A 16,318-nucleotide genomic window follows, 5' to 3' on the forward strand; every position below is an offset into this window, starting at 1 on the left:
TATAAATATTTTATCACGTATTTCTTGACAGTTAGGGGGTTTTTTATCAGCTGAAAGGACATGTCCATACTAGTCTGTCTACGTGGTGTACTGCATATCTATAAAACAGCAGACGCTATCCACAAAAGGATGTGCCTCCCAGTGTCCTCCATACCACCTTCACGTTCACTGCCTCGCAGAAAACAGCTGTCATGCATCATAGGACAGCTACTCTGTACTATGGATACCCTACATTTCTGTTAAGAAACGTTTTGTAGTTTCCCTTATATTTGACAGTATTTTTAGATCGATTTCCAACAGGAACCCACTTCATTCAGCACACAAGGTGGATGATAGCCTCGTAACTTTGCTTTTCCCTCATTCAATGAGAGACTCAATTACTGCATGCTACTCAAATCCTGCTCCAAAAATGAAAAGAATTAATTTTCTCCATGCCCTTTTTTTTTTTTTTAACCCCCTTTAAGATTTCTTAGCAAAAGTGTGCCTGGTTGTCTCTTGAGTAGCAATTTTACTCTTACCTAGCAGGTACAAAGAGTGTTGCTGGTGGCAGCTGAAGACCTGAGAACAGAAGAATCCGCTGATTTTAAATGCTAAGTTGAGGCATTGCTTCCAAAAGAGAGGGCAACACCAGCACAGAGTACCGCTTGTGCAACGTGTTTCCTAGTGGCTAGTGCTGAACTGGGCAGCTTGCCTTCTGCATCTTTCTACTAGTTTTGGATTTTTAGGGACCAACTGCAGTTTCTGTCAACCTGAAGTCTCACTAAAGTACTTATCAGTGAATTTTATGTATGAAGAATGTTGTGGCTTTAAATCCATTTGAAAATTGGAAAGTCTTACTCAAAGTACAGATTTTTTACAAGTGATCACTAATAGCATGTTTCTCATTTTTGCATCTCCAGATCATGGATTATGATTTGCAGGTGTCTCAAGCACTCATGGCTGTAAATCAAATCAATTGTTGCTGTGCCTAAATATATGAAGTACTGAATAATACTAATTGCTGTAAAAAAACAAACAAAAACCCCATGCTAAGAGATGTCTCTCTTAGCAAACCACTTCTCTTCCTCTCCCTTCCAGCTCCATGTTTCTCAACTCATCAGCAAAACTGGTCGTTAGACAGCACACCCTTGCATAGGGTAGAGCAAATCACAGATGACATGACACCTACGTACATTAGGTGATAGGCGCAGACAGTGCAACAAAAATATCGTAATATATTGCTTTTAGATGCAACGTGCCTCATAAGCATGGGTGTTGCACATCTGCAGCACAAATTATCCAGAAACCTGGATAATCCACCCATGGATAAATCAAAAGCAGACCGCACACCAATGCAAAGATCACGTACGATACCCATAGTTACTGAGAACCTTCAAGTACTCCAGAAGAAATGTTATCTCTAGCCTCCTCAAACTCCCAAATCTTTCACCGATTCCTTCAGTGACTTTTTTTCCCCTATTTTTTTCCCCCTATTTTTACTTACTACACCTGTAATAAGTGAGTCTTAAGAGTATTTGATTTGATTGTGGCTCTGGAGGCTGATCCTATTGATAAGATAAGTAGGTTACTGTGGGGGAAAATGTGTTCTTCTTGGACAATAGACAAAATATTGACTATCACGCAGAAGTTTACTTTTAAGGCACAGAGATATCCATAAACACCTTACTAAATATATATCACTGCTTCTGCAGAGCAAAGTTAAATTAGGACAAAAATAAACATTCATTTGTAAAAAGCTTAATATCTCGATTTTTTAAAGCTTTTTAACTTTTAAGCTATTTATTCTTGCTGTCTTAGCTTTGGAAGAGGTTTTCCTTAGTAGTGACTGAAAATCCCAAATTCATTTCTTAGATACACCTTAAGCTCAGCAATTCACTTTCCCTATACATTACTTTGTTCAACAGCTTCTTTTATAATCTATTAGAAGTTAAAAATACATTCCTTAGGGAAAAATACCATTACGTCTACCCTTGATTTCTGGGGAAAAAAAAATAATAAAAATCAAAGGTAAGAGAGACATCAGAAATAATTATTTATTATTTTGACTTGGTGTTTTAACTTGTCTTACTCTTGTCTTTACCCAGTTCCCCTGGACTAACTGGTATTTTGAATTAGTACAATGATAAGGTAAAATAACCTTTGAGTTTTATTACATTTTGAAAGCTGCATGGCTTTTTGCAATTGTGGTCAATAGCACACTAACACTCTGAAGTTGAAGGCAGACTGTAACCAGTTTGTTAAAAGTCCCCAGAAACAGGCAAGGCTACAAATTTTCTAGAAGACCCAAAAACCGTAACTACCACTGCAGATGGTTGGTACCACTTTCTGGCTTTTATTTCCCCTTACTGTGGACTGTTCCATTACCTTGGGAGAGAGAGATCCAAGTCAAGCAAGACATAACCCAAAAATTTGTGGATGCTGAAAGTGTTTGCAGGCATATAAACTCTATAGTGGAACAAAGGGAGACAAAGTAAGTGCCTGCTTTTTAAACAGACCGAGCAAACCTGGTCTCTCAAGGAAGAGATTGTATAGCAACAGCAGAAGGACCGTAAATTGCTTTCTGCCAACATTAGGTGAAGAATGATGGTTTCCATTGTGTCAAATTCCAGACACTTATTTTGAAACCTGTTATGAAAGGCTGTAACAGAGAGACTAGAGGCAGTGTTTAGTTTTGAGATGAAGACACATAAATCTAGGTGTCTACATGCAGGTGATTATACATGCATCTTGTCTATAAGGTTGCGTTACAATCAAATGGAGATACAGCCAATACTACCTAGTGGTATCCAGAAAGCTATCGAGCTGACCAGTCATAAGGTGTCTACTTTAGAGTAATCAAAGTCAGTCTCTGGCCTCCACTGACTAAATTACACGGTCAATGAGAACTTATAGTTGACAAGAGCTTTTGCACCTAGAGCACAGGGAGAGGCCCAGACCGTTAATTCTTGAGAGCATTAATCGTATTTACAGCAATAAAAGAGAAATTCCAACCACGAGGGAAATGGTTTCCTCTGGCTCAGGCAACCTCAGCGAGCATCGGTCATTTCCACAGATCTGTTCATCACCACATGAATTAGGTTTATAACCAAGTGGAACCCCTACGACATGGGATGGAGCAAAGTGACCCTCATCTTGCTGAGCAAAGCAGAAGACAGAGTAACTTTGTACTACCAGAAGGGCCTCCGTTTATCCCATGTGGACTAGGTATGAAGAACAGGGAAATGTAATGTATTATGCCTGGACCTCTCCAGTCGGTCAATATTCATACGTGCCCGACAGTCTGAACTGCTTTTGAGGAAGCCTGCTGGGGTGAAATATGCTTGTTGAGGAAGTTCAAGATCGTACATCTTCTTCTGACCTTTCATTAACACCAGCCTATGCAGGGAACACAGAAGTAATACAGCTGCCCCTCTGTGAGCTTGGATTCACCAGGAATCTTGCTAGGGGAAGAAGAGTTGGTAGCAATGGTGCAGAAGATGAAAGAGTGGAAGAAGAAAAGAGGCTGTCAGACTGTTTGGTGACTATGTTAAAGGTTTAGAGTTCTGGGAAATACAGGAGGAGGAGGAGGGCACAAGCTCTGCCAAACATGCTTACTAGGGGTGTGAGACTGATAACTGAGTCCCTTCAGGTGCCCAAGTGCTAAAACATCCCTAAGCCCTCTATAGAGGGCTTCAATGATTTAGAATAGTACCTAAAATACAAATACGCAATTTAACAGTGGTATCATTAAGCGGTTGAAGATCAGAAAGATTTATAAAATGTATGGAATGCTCAAAAAGCCACTCCCCAGCAACAGTTTTGACATAGAGTTTCAGGAGGTCAGCCTTACAGAATGTTGTAGCCAAAGGAAGTTAGGAAAGGAATGGCTAAGGAAAAGCAGGGCTAGGAACAGGACTAGGTATGTTACGTAAAATAAAAATGTCATCGTGAAAGATATTCACAGGGAAATGGACTGACAAAAGGAATCATTGCCATTCTCCCTCCCCAGAGTTTTGTGAGTCTACCCAAATGTGCACCCATCATCCTGGAAGCAAGGCCATATTTAATGAAAAATACCAACAATTCAACAACATCTACTGAACTAATGGCAAAGTATTTGAGGCTTCTGGAAGTTTGGCACGTGACAGCTAAGATATTTTTATGTACTGAGAAGCCTACTCTTGATCTAGCATGGCTTTACCTAAATGAATATACAAAGTCTGTTTAATGGTAAGCTTGCCATCACTTTACAAAAACCTTTAGAAGTGTTGTGGTTAGGAACTAGGACACAACAAAAATCATCCAAACAGGTGAAGATTCATAATAAAATGTGCATCTGCCTTGTTGCCCACCAGGTAAAATCACCAGCTATCCAGAGGAAGTAAAAATACAATTCCTTAGGGAAAAATACCGTCTACCCTTGATTTCTGGGGAAAAAAAAGAAAAAAATAATAAAAATCAAAGGTAAGAGAGACATCAGAAATAATTATTTATATAACTGACTTGGTGTTTTAACTTGTCTTACTCTTGTCTTTACCCAGTTCCCCTGGACTAACTGGTATTTTGAATTAGTACAATGATAAGGTAAAATAACCTTTGAGTTTTATTACATTTTGAAAGCTGCATGGCTTTTTGCAATTGTGGTCAATAGCACACTAACACTCTGAAGTTGAAGGCAGACTGTAACCAGTTTGTTAAAAGTCCCCAGAAACAGGCAAGGCTACAAATTTTCTAGAAGACCCAAAAACCGTAACTACCACTGCAGATGGTTGGTACCACTTTCTGGCTTTTATTTCCCCTTACTGTGGACTGTTCCATTACCTTGGGAGAGAGATCCAAGTCAAGCAAGACAAAACCCAAAAATTTGTGGATGCTGAAAGTGTTTGCAGGCATATAAACTCTATAGTGGAACAAAGGGAGACAAAGTAAGTGCCTGCTTTTTAAACAGACCGAGCAAACCTGGTCTCTCAAGGAAGAGATTGTATAGCAACAGCAGAAGGACCGTAAATTGCTTTCTGCCAACATTAGGTGAAGAATGATGGTTTCCATTGTGTCAAATTCCAGACACTTATTTTGAAACCTGTTATGAAAGGCTGTAACAGAGAGACTAGAGGCAGTGTTTAGTTTTGAGATGAAGACACATAAATCTAGGTGTCTACATGCAGGTGATTATACATGCATCTTGTCTATAAGGTTGCGTTACAATCAAATGGAGATACAGCCAATACTACCTAGTGGTATCCAGAAAGCTATCGAGCTGACCAGTCATAAGGTGTCTACTTTAGAGTAATCAAAGTCAGTCTCTGGCCTCCACTGACTAAATTACACGGTCAATGAGAACTTATAGTTGACAAGAGCTTTTGCACCTAGAGCACAGGGAGAGGCCCAGACCGTTAATTCTTGAGAGCATTAATCGTATTTACAGCAATAAAAGAGAAATTCCAACCACGAGGGAAATGGTTTCCTCTGGCTCAGGCAACCTCAGCGAGCATCGGTCATTTCCACAGATCTGTTCATCACCACATGAATTAGGTTTATAACCAAGTGGAACCCCTACGACATGGGATGGAGCAAAGTGACCCTCATCTTGCTGAGCAAAGCAGAAGACAGAGTAACTTTGTACTACCAGAAGGGCCTCCGTTTATCCCATGTGGACTAGGTATGAAGAACAGGGAAATGTAATGTATTATGCCTGGACCTCTCCAGTCGGTCAATATTCATACGTGCCCGACAGTCTGAACTGCTTTTGAGGAAGCCTGCTGGGGTGAAATATGCTTGTTGAGGAAGTTCAAGATCGTACATCTTCTTCTGACCTTTCATTAACACCAGCCTATGCAGGGAACACAGAAGTAATACAGCTGCCCCTCTGTGAGCTTGGATTCACCAGGAATCTTGCTAGGGGAAGAAGAGTTGGTAGCAATGGTGCAGAAGATGAAAGAGTGGAAGAAGAAAAGAGGCTGTCAGACTGTTTGGTGACTATGTTAAAGGTTTAGAGTTCTGGGAAATACAGGAGGAGGAGGAGGGCACAAGCTCTGCCAAACATGCTTACTAGGGGTGTGAGACTGATAACTGAGTCCCTTCAGGTGCCCAAGTGCTAAAACATCCCTAAGCCCTCTATAGAGGGCTTCAATGATTTAGAATAGTACCTAAAATACAAATACGCAATTTAACAGTGGTATCATTAAGCGGTTGAAGATCAGAAAGATTCATAAAATGTATGGAATGCTCAAAAAGCCACTCCCCAGCAACAGTTTTGACATAGAGTTTCAGGAGGTCAGCCTTACAGAATGTTGTAGCCAAAGGAAGTTAGGAAAGGAATGGCTAAGGAAAAGCAGGGCTAGGAACAGGACTAGGTATGTTACGTAAAATAAAAATGTCATCGTGAAAGATATTCACAGGGAAATGGACTGACAAAAGGAATCATTGCCATTCTCCCTCCCCAGAGTTTTGTGAGTCTACCCAAATGTGCACCCATCATCCTGGAAGCAAGGCCATATTTAATGAAAAATACCAACAATTCAACAACATCTACTGAACTAATGGCAAAGTATTTGAGGCTTCTGGAAGTTTGTCACGTGACAGCTAAGATATTTTTATGTACTGAGAAGCCTACTCTTGATCTAGCATGGCTTTACCTAAATGAATATACAAAGTCTGTTTAATGGTAAGCTTGCCATCACTTTACAAAAACCTTTAGAAGTGTTGTGGTTAGGAACTAGGACACAACAAAAATCATCCAAACAGGTGAAGATTCATAATAAAATGTGCATCTGCCTTGTTGCCCACCAGGTAAAATCACCAGCTATCCAGAGTTCTTCATGCACAGTGGCTTGAGTTTTTTGGCTCAGAACTGGCAACAAATGCTGCCTAGCAAATGGGGTTTTCTGTTGATTTTCCCCCCAGCTTCCATCAGTCAATAGCAGATGGAATTTCATTTTTCTAACAATGACTATAGGCTTAGAATAACAACTCTTACATTTCCAACAGAGATGATGGAAAGCAACAACAACAATAAAAAAATCCCACACAAACATTCCGGCCATCTGGACACTGAAATGCAGAACTAATGCTTCTCTACAGCTAGGCTCTTGTAACATGCCCACAGTCTCACCGTGGGTAGAATTAGGCACTGTATTTTTACAAATTATCATATGTAGATAATATAACTTGATATTCATAAAGAAACAGTTTTCTATAAATATAGAAAATGTTAATAAACCTGATGGTTTCCTAAAAGTTTATGGAGATGCAGCCAAAACTATGACATCTGTTTGTAAAATGAGAAAAAGCTTACATGTGAAAAATAGTGCAAGTACTTAGTATTTTTTAAATTAAGACAGTTACTGCTGCAAAGATCTGCAAACTTGGTACAAACTAATCTTTTGTTTGAAGTCTGGTAGAGCAGAATTTACATTACAGTCAGAGAATGAGAAAAATTGACAGTCTTGACCTATTTTGCAGCTAGGACTGAGCAGAAGAGTGCTGTAAGCACTTTTGGATTGCTGAGATATGTTACTATGACAAAATATTCCATTCTTTCGAAACATGATTCACCTTAATGCTGGTGTGTTTGTAAATATTAATTAGGGCTAATGACCCCACTTTGAAGTAAGTAATTACTATTACAATGATGATAAAGTAGAGTTCTAATAATGTATGGAAGAACCTTGAAAATGGCATCAAAGAAATCTCTTTTCACAGACATTTTTCTAACTGAGGTAGCAGAAACCAAACTGAACAGATATACCCCTGACTCTGAATTTTGACTTTGAACTGGTCAGCTGTGTTTGCTTCAGATATACCCTGACTCTGAATTTTGACTTTGAACTGGTCAGCTGTGTCTTCTTTGGACAAATCTGTAGAATTAAGTGATTGTATATTAGTTGAGGAATATTGAAATTTGCCCCCCCCCATATAATATACCCTTTCCCCATTTTTTTAAAGAATTATTAAAACACACAAAAAATTAATGGAAACATTTAATTTCATTTTGGACAAAGCATGTCAACTGGTCCTCAATTGTTTGCATTTTTTGCCTTTCTTTGTCAAAAAACAATAAAAATTTTCCAGTTAATATGAAATTTTAATTTTTTGAATATTTTAGGGAAGGAACTATTAATAATTCACATAGCTCCTCTACTGTACTGACCCTCTTTAAGATGCTGTGGAGCTCTACCTCCTTAGGGAAATGGGTGTTAAGTCTTCCAGAGCTCTTTGATGCACAGTGATGAACATGCCTTACGCGTCATCCCTTAGAAACCTACATAAATGTGCTAACTAGCCTAGACAGCCATCTTTGGTACTTGGTAGCACTGGATGAGCTCAACATATTAGAAACAGTTTACAGCAGGGACAATCCTATTAGGAGACTACAGGAATGACAGTTGTGCTCGTTCCCTCCAAGAGTATTGTAAAAAAGGTTGAGTTCTCACACATTCTCAAGCATCTTCCTCACTGGGGAGAACAGCCGTGTTTAAGACACCTTGGTTTTAGCAGAACTGCAAAAAAAAATTAATTTGAAAACACAGGAAAGAGGTTGCAGGCCTAACTTTACATATATTAATAGGGAATGAAGATTAATGATTCATCAAGATTAATCGACTCCAGTAGTTGGAGTCGACACACCTTACAGACCACTAGAAGAAATTTTCCCATTTCTAAGCCATATTAATGGAAAAGGTTTGGATATTCTTGTGTAAGTACAGTTTATTTTTAAATGTAAACATTAATCCTTTTCTAATAATTATATTTCATTCTCATTCTTTTCATCAACTTTCAAATTTCAGTCAATATTTTGAAATGCAGCTTTTTTAAAAGATCTCTTACATGATCACTGACTTTGCAATTGTGATTTTTGTTATTTAGGAGTAGTATAAACTCCGTTTCATTTCCACTCATATTCTTTCTCACTGAGGACCAAGAGACAACATGGTATTCTGAGGGGCTAATTAAGAGATTGGTGGTGACATTTTAGCAAATCCAATTCCCTGCTGGGAGACATTCCTTTAATTCCCTCTTCCATAATTTTTGGACTAGAAAGAAACAGCCAAGAAAACAAAGCCTTTTTATAGATAGTTATTTTGAGGAACTCGGGCTTTTAACAGTTGATCAGGTAAACACTGCAAAACAGAGACAGGAAGAAAACCTGTAACAACACTCTAACCCTGGAACAACACTGAGTTTGTTACCTGCCAACAAAAATGTAGGTGCTAATGCCTGTATTATCACACAGTGCTGAATATCTTCTAATCACCAAGTCTTTTGCATGGTGTAGATCAGGAGTTCTAATACAACGTAACAGACACATTTCCAATTAAAATACTTGCTAGGAATTCCTCAGAAACCTTCCAGGCAACAATGTCCAACCACACAAGCATAAAAAACAGAATGAGGAAATGCCTAGAATCCGACTAAGTGACCCCAGAAAACTCCTTATTGAAAGAACATTTTATAAATGGACCTTTTCCTAAGCACTATGAGTGCTTTAGTTACAATGAATAAGAGTTGACAGGTAAAGCAATTTTAAAAGCTACACTTTGGAATAATAAAATGTGTAAACAGTGGAGAAAATATTTAACTAGTTTAATAAAAAATATATTTAAAAAAAAGATATTTTTTCTTCTCCCATTTATTGCATTTCAGCAAGATATCTATATTTGACTTCTTGGCTTTTTTTCAGCAAACTACACCTGAAATGCCTCACCCTTGGTAAAAACGGACCACCTGTCAAAGCCTCGTACCTTCAATGGACCTGGCATGGTGGGTGATGCAATCACGTGGGCAGTGACCTTTTCAATTTAAATCAAATGTGTCTTACGAGGGCAACGCTGGGTTCATCTTTCAGTTCCTCTTCACGTGTTCTCTGCCCCCTACTGAGACAAAATTGCAATCTTTATTTTCAGCATTCAGGCTGGAGACAGAGTTGGACGCAAACCCCTGTCTCCGGGTGACTTTCTTCCTGTCTCATACCGTTATTTCTGATTATTATTTTTGCTGCTGGAACAAGACACTATTTAGCATTTTCTAGAATGGGACTTGAATCACAAACCTTTCTACTGAAACCTGGCTCACACCTTCATACAGCTCTAGAGTAGCTGCAAACCAGAGGCTTGGTTCAACCTGGCTGAACAAAGAGCTCAACTGCAAGCCTTGGAGTGAATCCATATTTCTCTAGCCCATGTTTGGAGTTGGTGTTTTAACTGGAGCCAGTCTGAATGTTTCCTAACTCTCTGGGGGAAGTTCTCCTGCATCACTAAGACTGCATCTGCCTACTCATGCTTTTTGATTACTTAGTTCAAACACTTCATGGGCCAGAATTTCTCCTGTGCCAAAATCTGCCAAGGGCAGGTTATGGTTCCCCGAGTCTGCAGCGCACATGCAAGTCATGGGGTTGCTCTTGCTTGTGCCAGCTGGCGGAGGGACCCGGTGGGCCAGCTGGCAGCCAAGGCTGGCTGGAGTGTAGGCACCTCCCAAACACCCCTTCTCTCGTGTTCTGCTCACCGGGAGACTGGTGCCAGTTCCTACCTGCCAGAAAGCGATCAGATGCAATCTCTATCTGGCAGTGCTGGGTTCCCCCAGAGGGTCTATGCTGGAGGTAGAGTCTGATCTTAGACTGTTGCAATAATGAAACGGAAGGATTTTGAAGCTGTTCTAATGGGATATTCTGATTACAAGAGAACTGCATGGACTTACGGATTGCAAACATCAGTGCTGCCTGAGGCTGATGTGAAAATTCAGCTCCCTAGGCCAGCAGAAAGTATTTTCATGTACTGTACTTTGGTTTCCCACGCTGGAAAATAATCAGTCATTATAAAAGCATAGGAGTAATCTCTGGCTTACATCCAACTAGGATGATACTGGTATCTTTCGCTCTACTGGGGGGAGTCTTGGGCCAGTTCTACAAACTGATACACAGGTCTCCTTTCCTGTGAAAATCAAGTAGCTTAATTTACTACATAAAGGATTGCAAGGTCTCCGACACACTCACCTCTTTTCTCAAAAGTATATTACTTCTCGAATCCAGTCTACTTATACTAAGTTTTAACAAGATTATAGTACAGAGTTGTAAGACAAAACAAACTGTGATCAAACCCAATAAGCTTATTTAGTTTTATTCTTTACTTCCCAGAAGAAGCATATAAACTAATGTGGTGCTAGGGCCTAAAAAGGATACTGCCAATATCAGTTGTTTAAAAAAAAAAAAAAAAAAAAGAAAGAGGATTAAGTACTTAAGCTTTTCATTTTTACTTTTACTTAAAAGCTTAAATAAACTCTATACACATGTATAGTTAGTTTACAGTGAGGTCTGACTACAGCAATAATTTTAGCAGACATTCATCTGGACATAATGGACCATGTGGACTACAAATACAGAGCTTGCTTCAGTTCAGGGTCTCTCAAAGTAAGACCCTGAGTCTCTTACCACCCACGCCTTTGAACTGGCCTACTGAGTTTAAGACTGCTCATACATGTTAGCACTGCAGGTTCAACACCTAAATTTAGTGCTATTGCATCCAATGAAAAATGCATTACACATCAGGTGGTAATATTTCAAGACTTGGTACAAGAAAGCACTCTGGGAAGAAAATGGTATATAACTTTCATGAACTGTAACAACAGTGAAGTTACATAAAGCAGAGATGACTCAATTTACACTAAAAGTTATTTAGAAATACATAGCTTTGTATTTTTATGTAATTGTCTATCATACTGTACTACACGGTGAGTATATAAACCAGGCAAAATGTATTCATAAATGAATGTTTAAAAGCTGACTAGAGACATCGTGTCTTGTTTTGGGCCAGGCCACTACCTCTGTCAGTTTTTAAGTGCACAGGGTATCAGAAGTTGGGACCCAGCAAGAGACTTGCACAAAACCATTCCTGAAAATGTAGTCAAAATGACTAATTTACAGGAATGGAAAAATACATATTTAAACAACACTGCCAAAAGATCAGCTCTTCTTTTCCCAGTTTACTTCAGCTCCAATTTATGCTCCAATCTTTAAAGCATACAAGTTCAGTAAGGCTAATTTCAACCTGTAGCATAACTCGTTATGAGAAAATGGCATCCTATATAGCGCCCTATATAGGATGTGTTAAAAAGCTGCCCTAAAGAGTATGCATGGTGGAGAATATTCCTCTTGTGAATACTCTTATGTGTATTTATTATGCAGACATGAATACTTCCTCTGTCTGGATTCCAGTGTGCTGGGTCCTGTACAAAACTAGGAAAAATAGTGTCTATCTTAAAAACTTCATAATCTAAACTGACAATGTATATATCTATTTAAGAAGCACTGTGAACGTCACTGTGAAACTGCACATGTAAATAAGCTGTACAGGTCCCTGACTCAGAGAACAGAGAGTACAGTATTTTGACAGCGTGCTGGAAGAAAATTAACAGAAAACCAGAAGCAAGTAGGAAGACAGTACAGCAATAAAGCTACTGTTTGCATAAATCACATGGAGTTGTCCTTAGAAATTTGTTACTTCGTATGAAAATGCTGTATGTTCCCATCCATTTCTTAATCAGTATGTCCTTTCTGAAACAGAAGTTGATACATTTTGGTGTAAGTTTGTTCATTTTAAGATTTGCATAGGCATTTTGCTTCTGACAGAAATGTTGTCACACACATTATTTTCCTTTGCAACCAGATTGGCCTGGAGGTGTACCTGTGTATCCTCACAGTACCTTGAAATTGCTCAAAGTACACCTTAACTAAATACAATAGAAGGATAATGCTGGACAAGACCTCCAGAAATTATACAAAATGTAACTGAAAGATATTTTTCATTAACCTGTTATTAAAAGTCCTAATGATGAATATCTAGCGATTTTTCCTTGGTAGCCTGTAACAATACTTAATTGTTCTTACAGAATTTCTTATGTCAACTTCTACTTTCCCTGGCTATCAATGAAGTCTATTACTACTTATACATCCCTTCAATTGACATAAAGGAGGTTTTATTATTTGTCTAACAACCTGCTACATACTGGAGGACAAATCATCCTTTACTGCCCAAATCTTCACTTTTCTTATCAAACAGACAATTATTTTGCCTGTTTGTTCTTCATCGGTCATCTGTTCTTCACTGTTATCATCTTTTATGATCGCATGTGGATATTTTGCATCTATCTGAAAGCTTAGTGCCCAAATCTGGACAAAGTATTTCACCTGAGGGCTTGTAATTATTTGACTCTACTCATTAGTAAACTTCCAAGCCTTAATTCCTCTTAGAACATTGTAAAACAGTGCTTGTGGTCTGCTGTAAACCCCCAGACCTCCCCAGCCTGCTTCTGTTGCACTGGTTATTCCACACTTTGCATTTGTGGAGGGTCTGTTCCTTTTATTTCTGAGGTGATACACTTTTCATTTTCTTTCTGGAATTTATGAAGTTATTTGCTCATTCTTAGAACTTTTTTCAGTTGCATCAGCTAAGTCACTGCCTTCCACCAGAAGGGATTTCCACTGGCCAATTGCACTTCATCTAAACAACTTATTTCTAAGCGTTCAACACCGAGTGACTGCAGTATTTCACTAAGTTTAATCTCTGTTTTTATATTATAGGGTGACATAAAAGTAAGATCATCCTATTCTACCGTGACCATCATGAAGACCTCAAGAAAATGCCTTCTAAAACTTTCTTTTTCAATAAACCCCTTTAAACTGTGTTTTGCAGCATTTTCTTTCTAGTCACTTTTATGTTTGTCTTTGAAACCCAACCAAGAATGGGGCTCCTCTGTGTGGCAGGCACTGTTCAAACACAGAACACTAACCCTACAGAGCTTTGCAAGCAGCGTGCTTCAGAAGAGCACAGGATAGAGAAATGGGGTATAAAACAAAGGAATAGCAAAAAAGCATAATGGTTGTATGTGGAGGAAAAGAACAAGACAATCAGGGGAAAAAAAAGTCAATAGCGACTACACGGGGGGCATGGCACAGGAAAAGGTAAAGGGACAGGAGTTGAAGGAAACTGAGCTGAAGAGAATATGAAGAAGGAATGGGGAAAAAATGTGACCCGGCGAAGACAGGACAGATGAAGTCTAGTTAAACTGCAGAATTCTCTGAATGCCTGAGGGTCTTTGCTTTCATATTTCTGCCGCCATGCCTGCCTGCTGGAGTCTGCAGACATACAACTTTGCTTCACTGACCACTTTATCGTCTCTTTCTGCAGAGTTTCATTCTCATCTCAGCATTTTTGAGCACAGATAACCCAAAATATCTGGCAAATCGTACAGACCTCACCCACAGACACCTTTGTTTTGTATTACACTGACACAGCTACTAGGAAGGACAATTAAAGAGTGTATATTCTTTGGGAGGAACGCATCTGATCCAGAACTCATCGGGAGAACATGGAACGCTTCTGTATTTTTATGCAAATCCTGCTTGATTATGGTTATCTCCTCATTGTTGTACTGTTATCTGCCTGGCCTTAAAGAACTAACTTCTGTGCAGAGTGTAAGGACCCTGGGAGGGGTACAAACAGAGCAGCCATTAATAGCTCCCTGCAACCGCAGAGGTCGGACAATGGCTGAACACAACAGTAGTTACAGCCAGGATGAAGGGAGTTCTTACCACCTTTCAAAGGGATCGAGTGGAAAGCAGGCAGCAAATATCAGCAACAACCCAGTCTTTAAAAATTACAGAGGAAAAGCAGCTCACTAAATAGGAACTCAAAAGAGCTTGCCTGCAGAAGGAAGCAGCTTTGAGATCTGGGGGCTAAACATGCCAAACACCACAAAATTCAGGGAGAAACCTCCAGGGCTTGGAGAGGAAAGTCCGGGAACACGGATCTGAAAAACTATACTCTGGTGTGATCAGACAATAGGGTCACAGCTTTTGTTAGTAACAAAGCCTTGTGCATTGTTTGTGCTAACAGAAGCAAAGAGCAATTATTTTAGAAATTATCTTCAAAGACTGCATCTCTGACTGTTATTGCAACTATGAAGGGGCAAACTAAAATGCACCCAAACTCTGGGAAAGGCTAACCTTAAACTATCAGGAGCCTGCAGGAGAGCACATACAGGTGGGATATTTAGCACAGGTAAGAGGGATAGCTCAGGGATTTTATTTTTTAAGAACAGAACCTTTCAAAAGGGCTACCAGATAGACAACGCAACAAAAGGCTAAAAGAGAATGGTTTTTGCATTCCTATATTAAAGGGAATATTAAAAACACATGGAGTCACTGATGGGATCTAAACATAAATGGGATCTGAACCAGCTGAGTGCCAGTTAAAAAAAAAAAATTGAATGGCACAGTCCTATTTTTGACAGTAAGTGATACTTAGGAAACATTTAATTTTAAATTCAAGGCAGTAACACTGGTTTGTGCCACCATTATGCAGTGAGACATTTTAAAATAGTGTATCTGAAATCCCAGGACAGGTAAAATGAGGCACAGTCCATTTTTGACAGTAAGTGATACTTAGGAAACATTTAATTTTAAATTCAAGGCAGTAACACTGGTTTGTGCCACCATTATGCAGTGAGACATTTTAAAATAGTGTATCTGAAATCCCAGGACAGGTAAAATGAGTTTTCCAAATTATTACCTGAAAACCGTTAAAAATATTTGTACATTTTATAAGGAAGGAAAACATGTAGTGAAAATACATTGTTTGAAGGTTAAAACTAGGTAACACAACCTGGGAGTAGGTCCATGCCTCACAAGTCTTAGGGGCCCAGATATGATAAACATCAGTGCCTGCTACCTACTGCTAAAAGGGGGTTTTTGCGCGTTTTTCCCGCCATGTAAGGAATTTATAGGCTTTAGAAGAGCAAGTTCGCTATAAATAGTAACTTTTTTTTTAAATTTAGGTCAAGGCGTTTCAGCCTGCAAGCGCAGCACCCTCTCTTAGCTGTAAGCTAACACCTAAAGACAGGGCGTGAGAACTGCAGCTCTTAGGCTTCCTCCGACTGCCTCCGTTTTTACTGTTAGGGTTCCAAGGTACTACACGATTGCTGTACACGATGCAAAACCGCTCGGGAGTCACCGTTTTCAACCTGTAACTACAGCAGAGGCCGTTACCTTCTCTCCAGTCGCTTCACACTAGCGCTAATCCCACGTACTATTATACCGCAAGGAGAAAAGGCCACGAGCGAGGCAACAAGCGAACTAAGGCTTTGTAAGTCAGCCGGGCACAGCGCCTGGCAAACAACCGCTTACTCCCGCCGTGCGCCAGGCCGGAGCCGGCCCTGCCTCGTGAGTCAGCGGCAAGCTGCGCCCGGCCGGGCGAAGGCGGCGAGAGGAGCCAGCGCAGGATGCGCCCTGCCACCCGGCCACGCGTGGCTTGGACACCCCTCCACCACCGTACGCAGCCCAATGTCGGGC

This window comes from Aptenodytes forsteri, unplaced genomic scaffold, assembly GCF_000699145.1.
Source record: "Aptenodytes forsteri isolate BGI_AS27 unplaced genomic scaffold, ASM69914v1 Scaffold614, whole genome shotgun sequence".
In the NCBI taxonomy this organism is placed as follows: Eukaryota; Metazoa; Chordata; class Aves; order Sphenisciformes; family Spheniscidae; genus Aptenodytes; species Aptenodytes forsteri.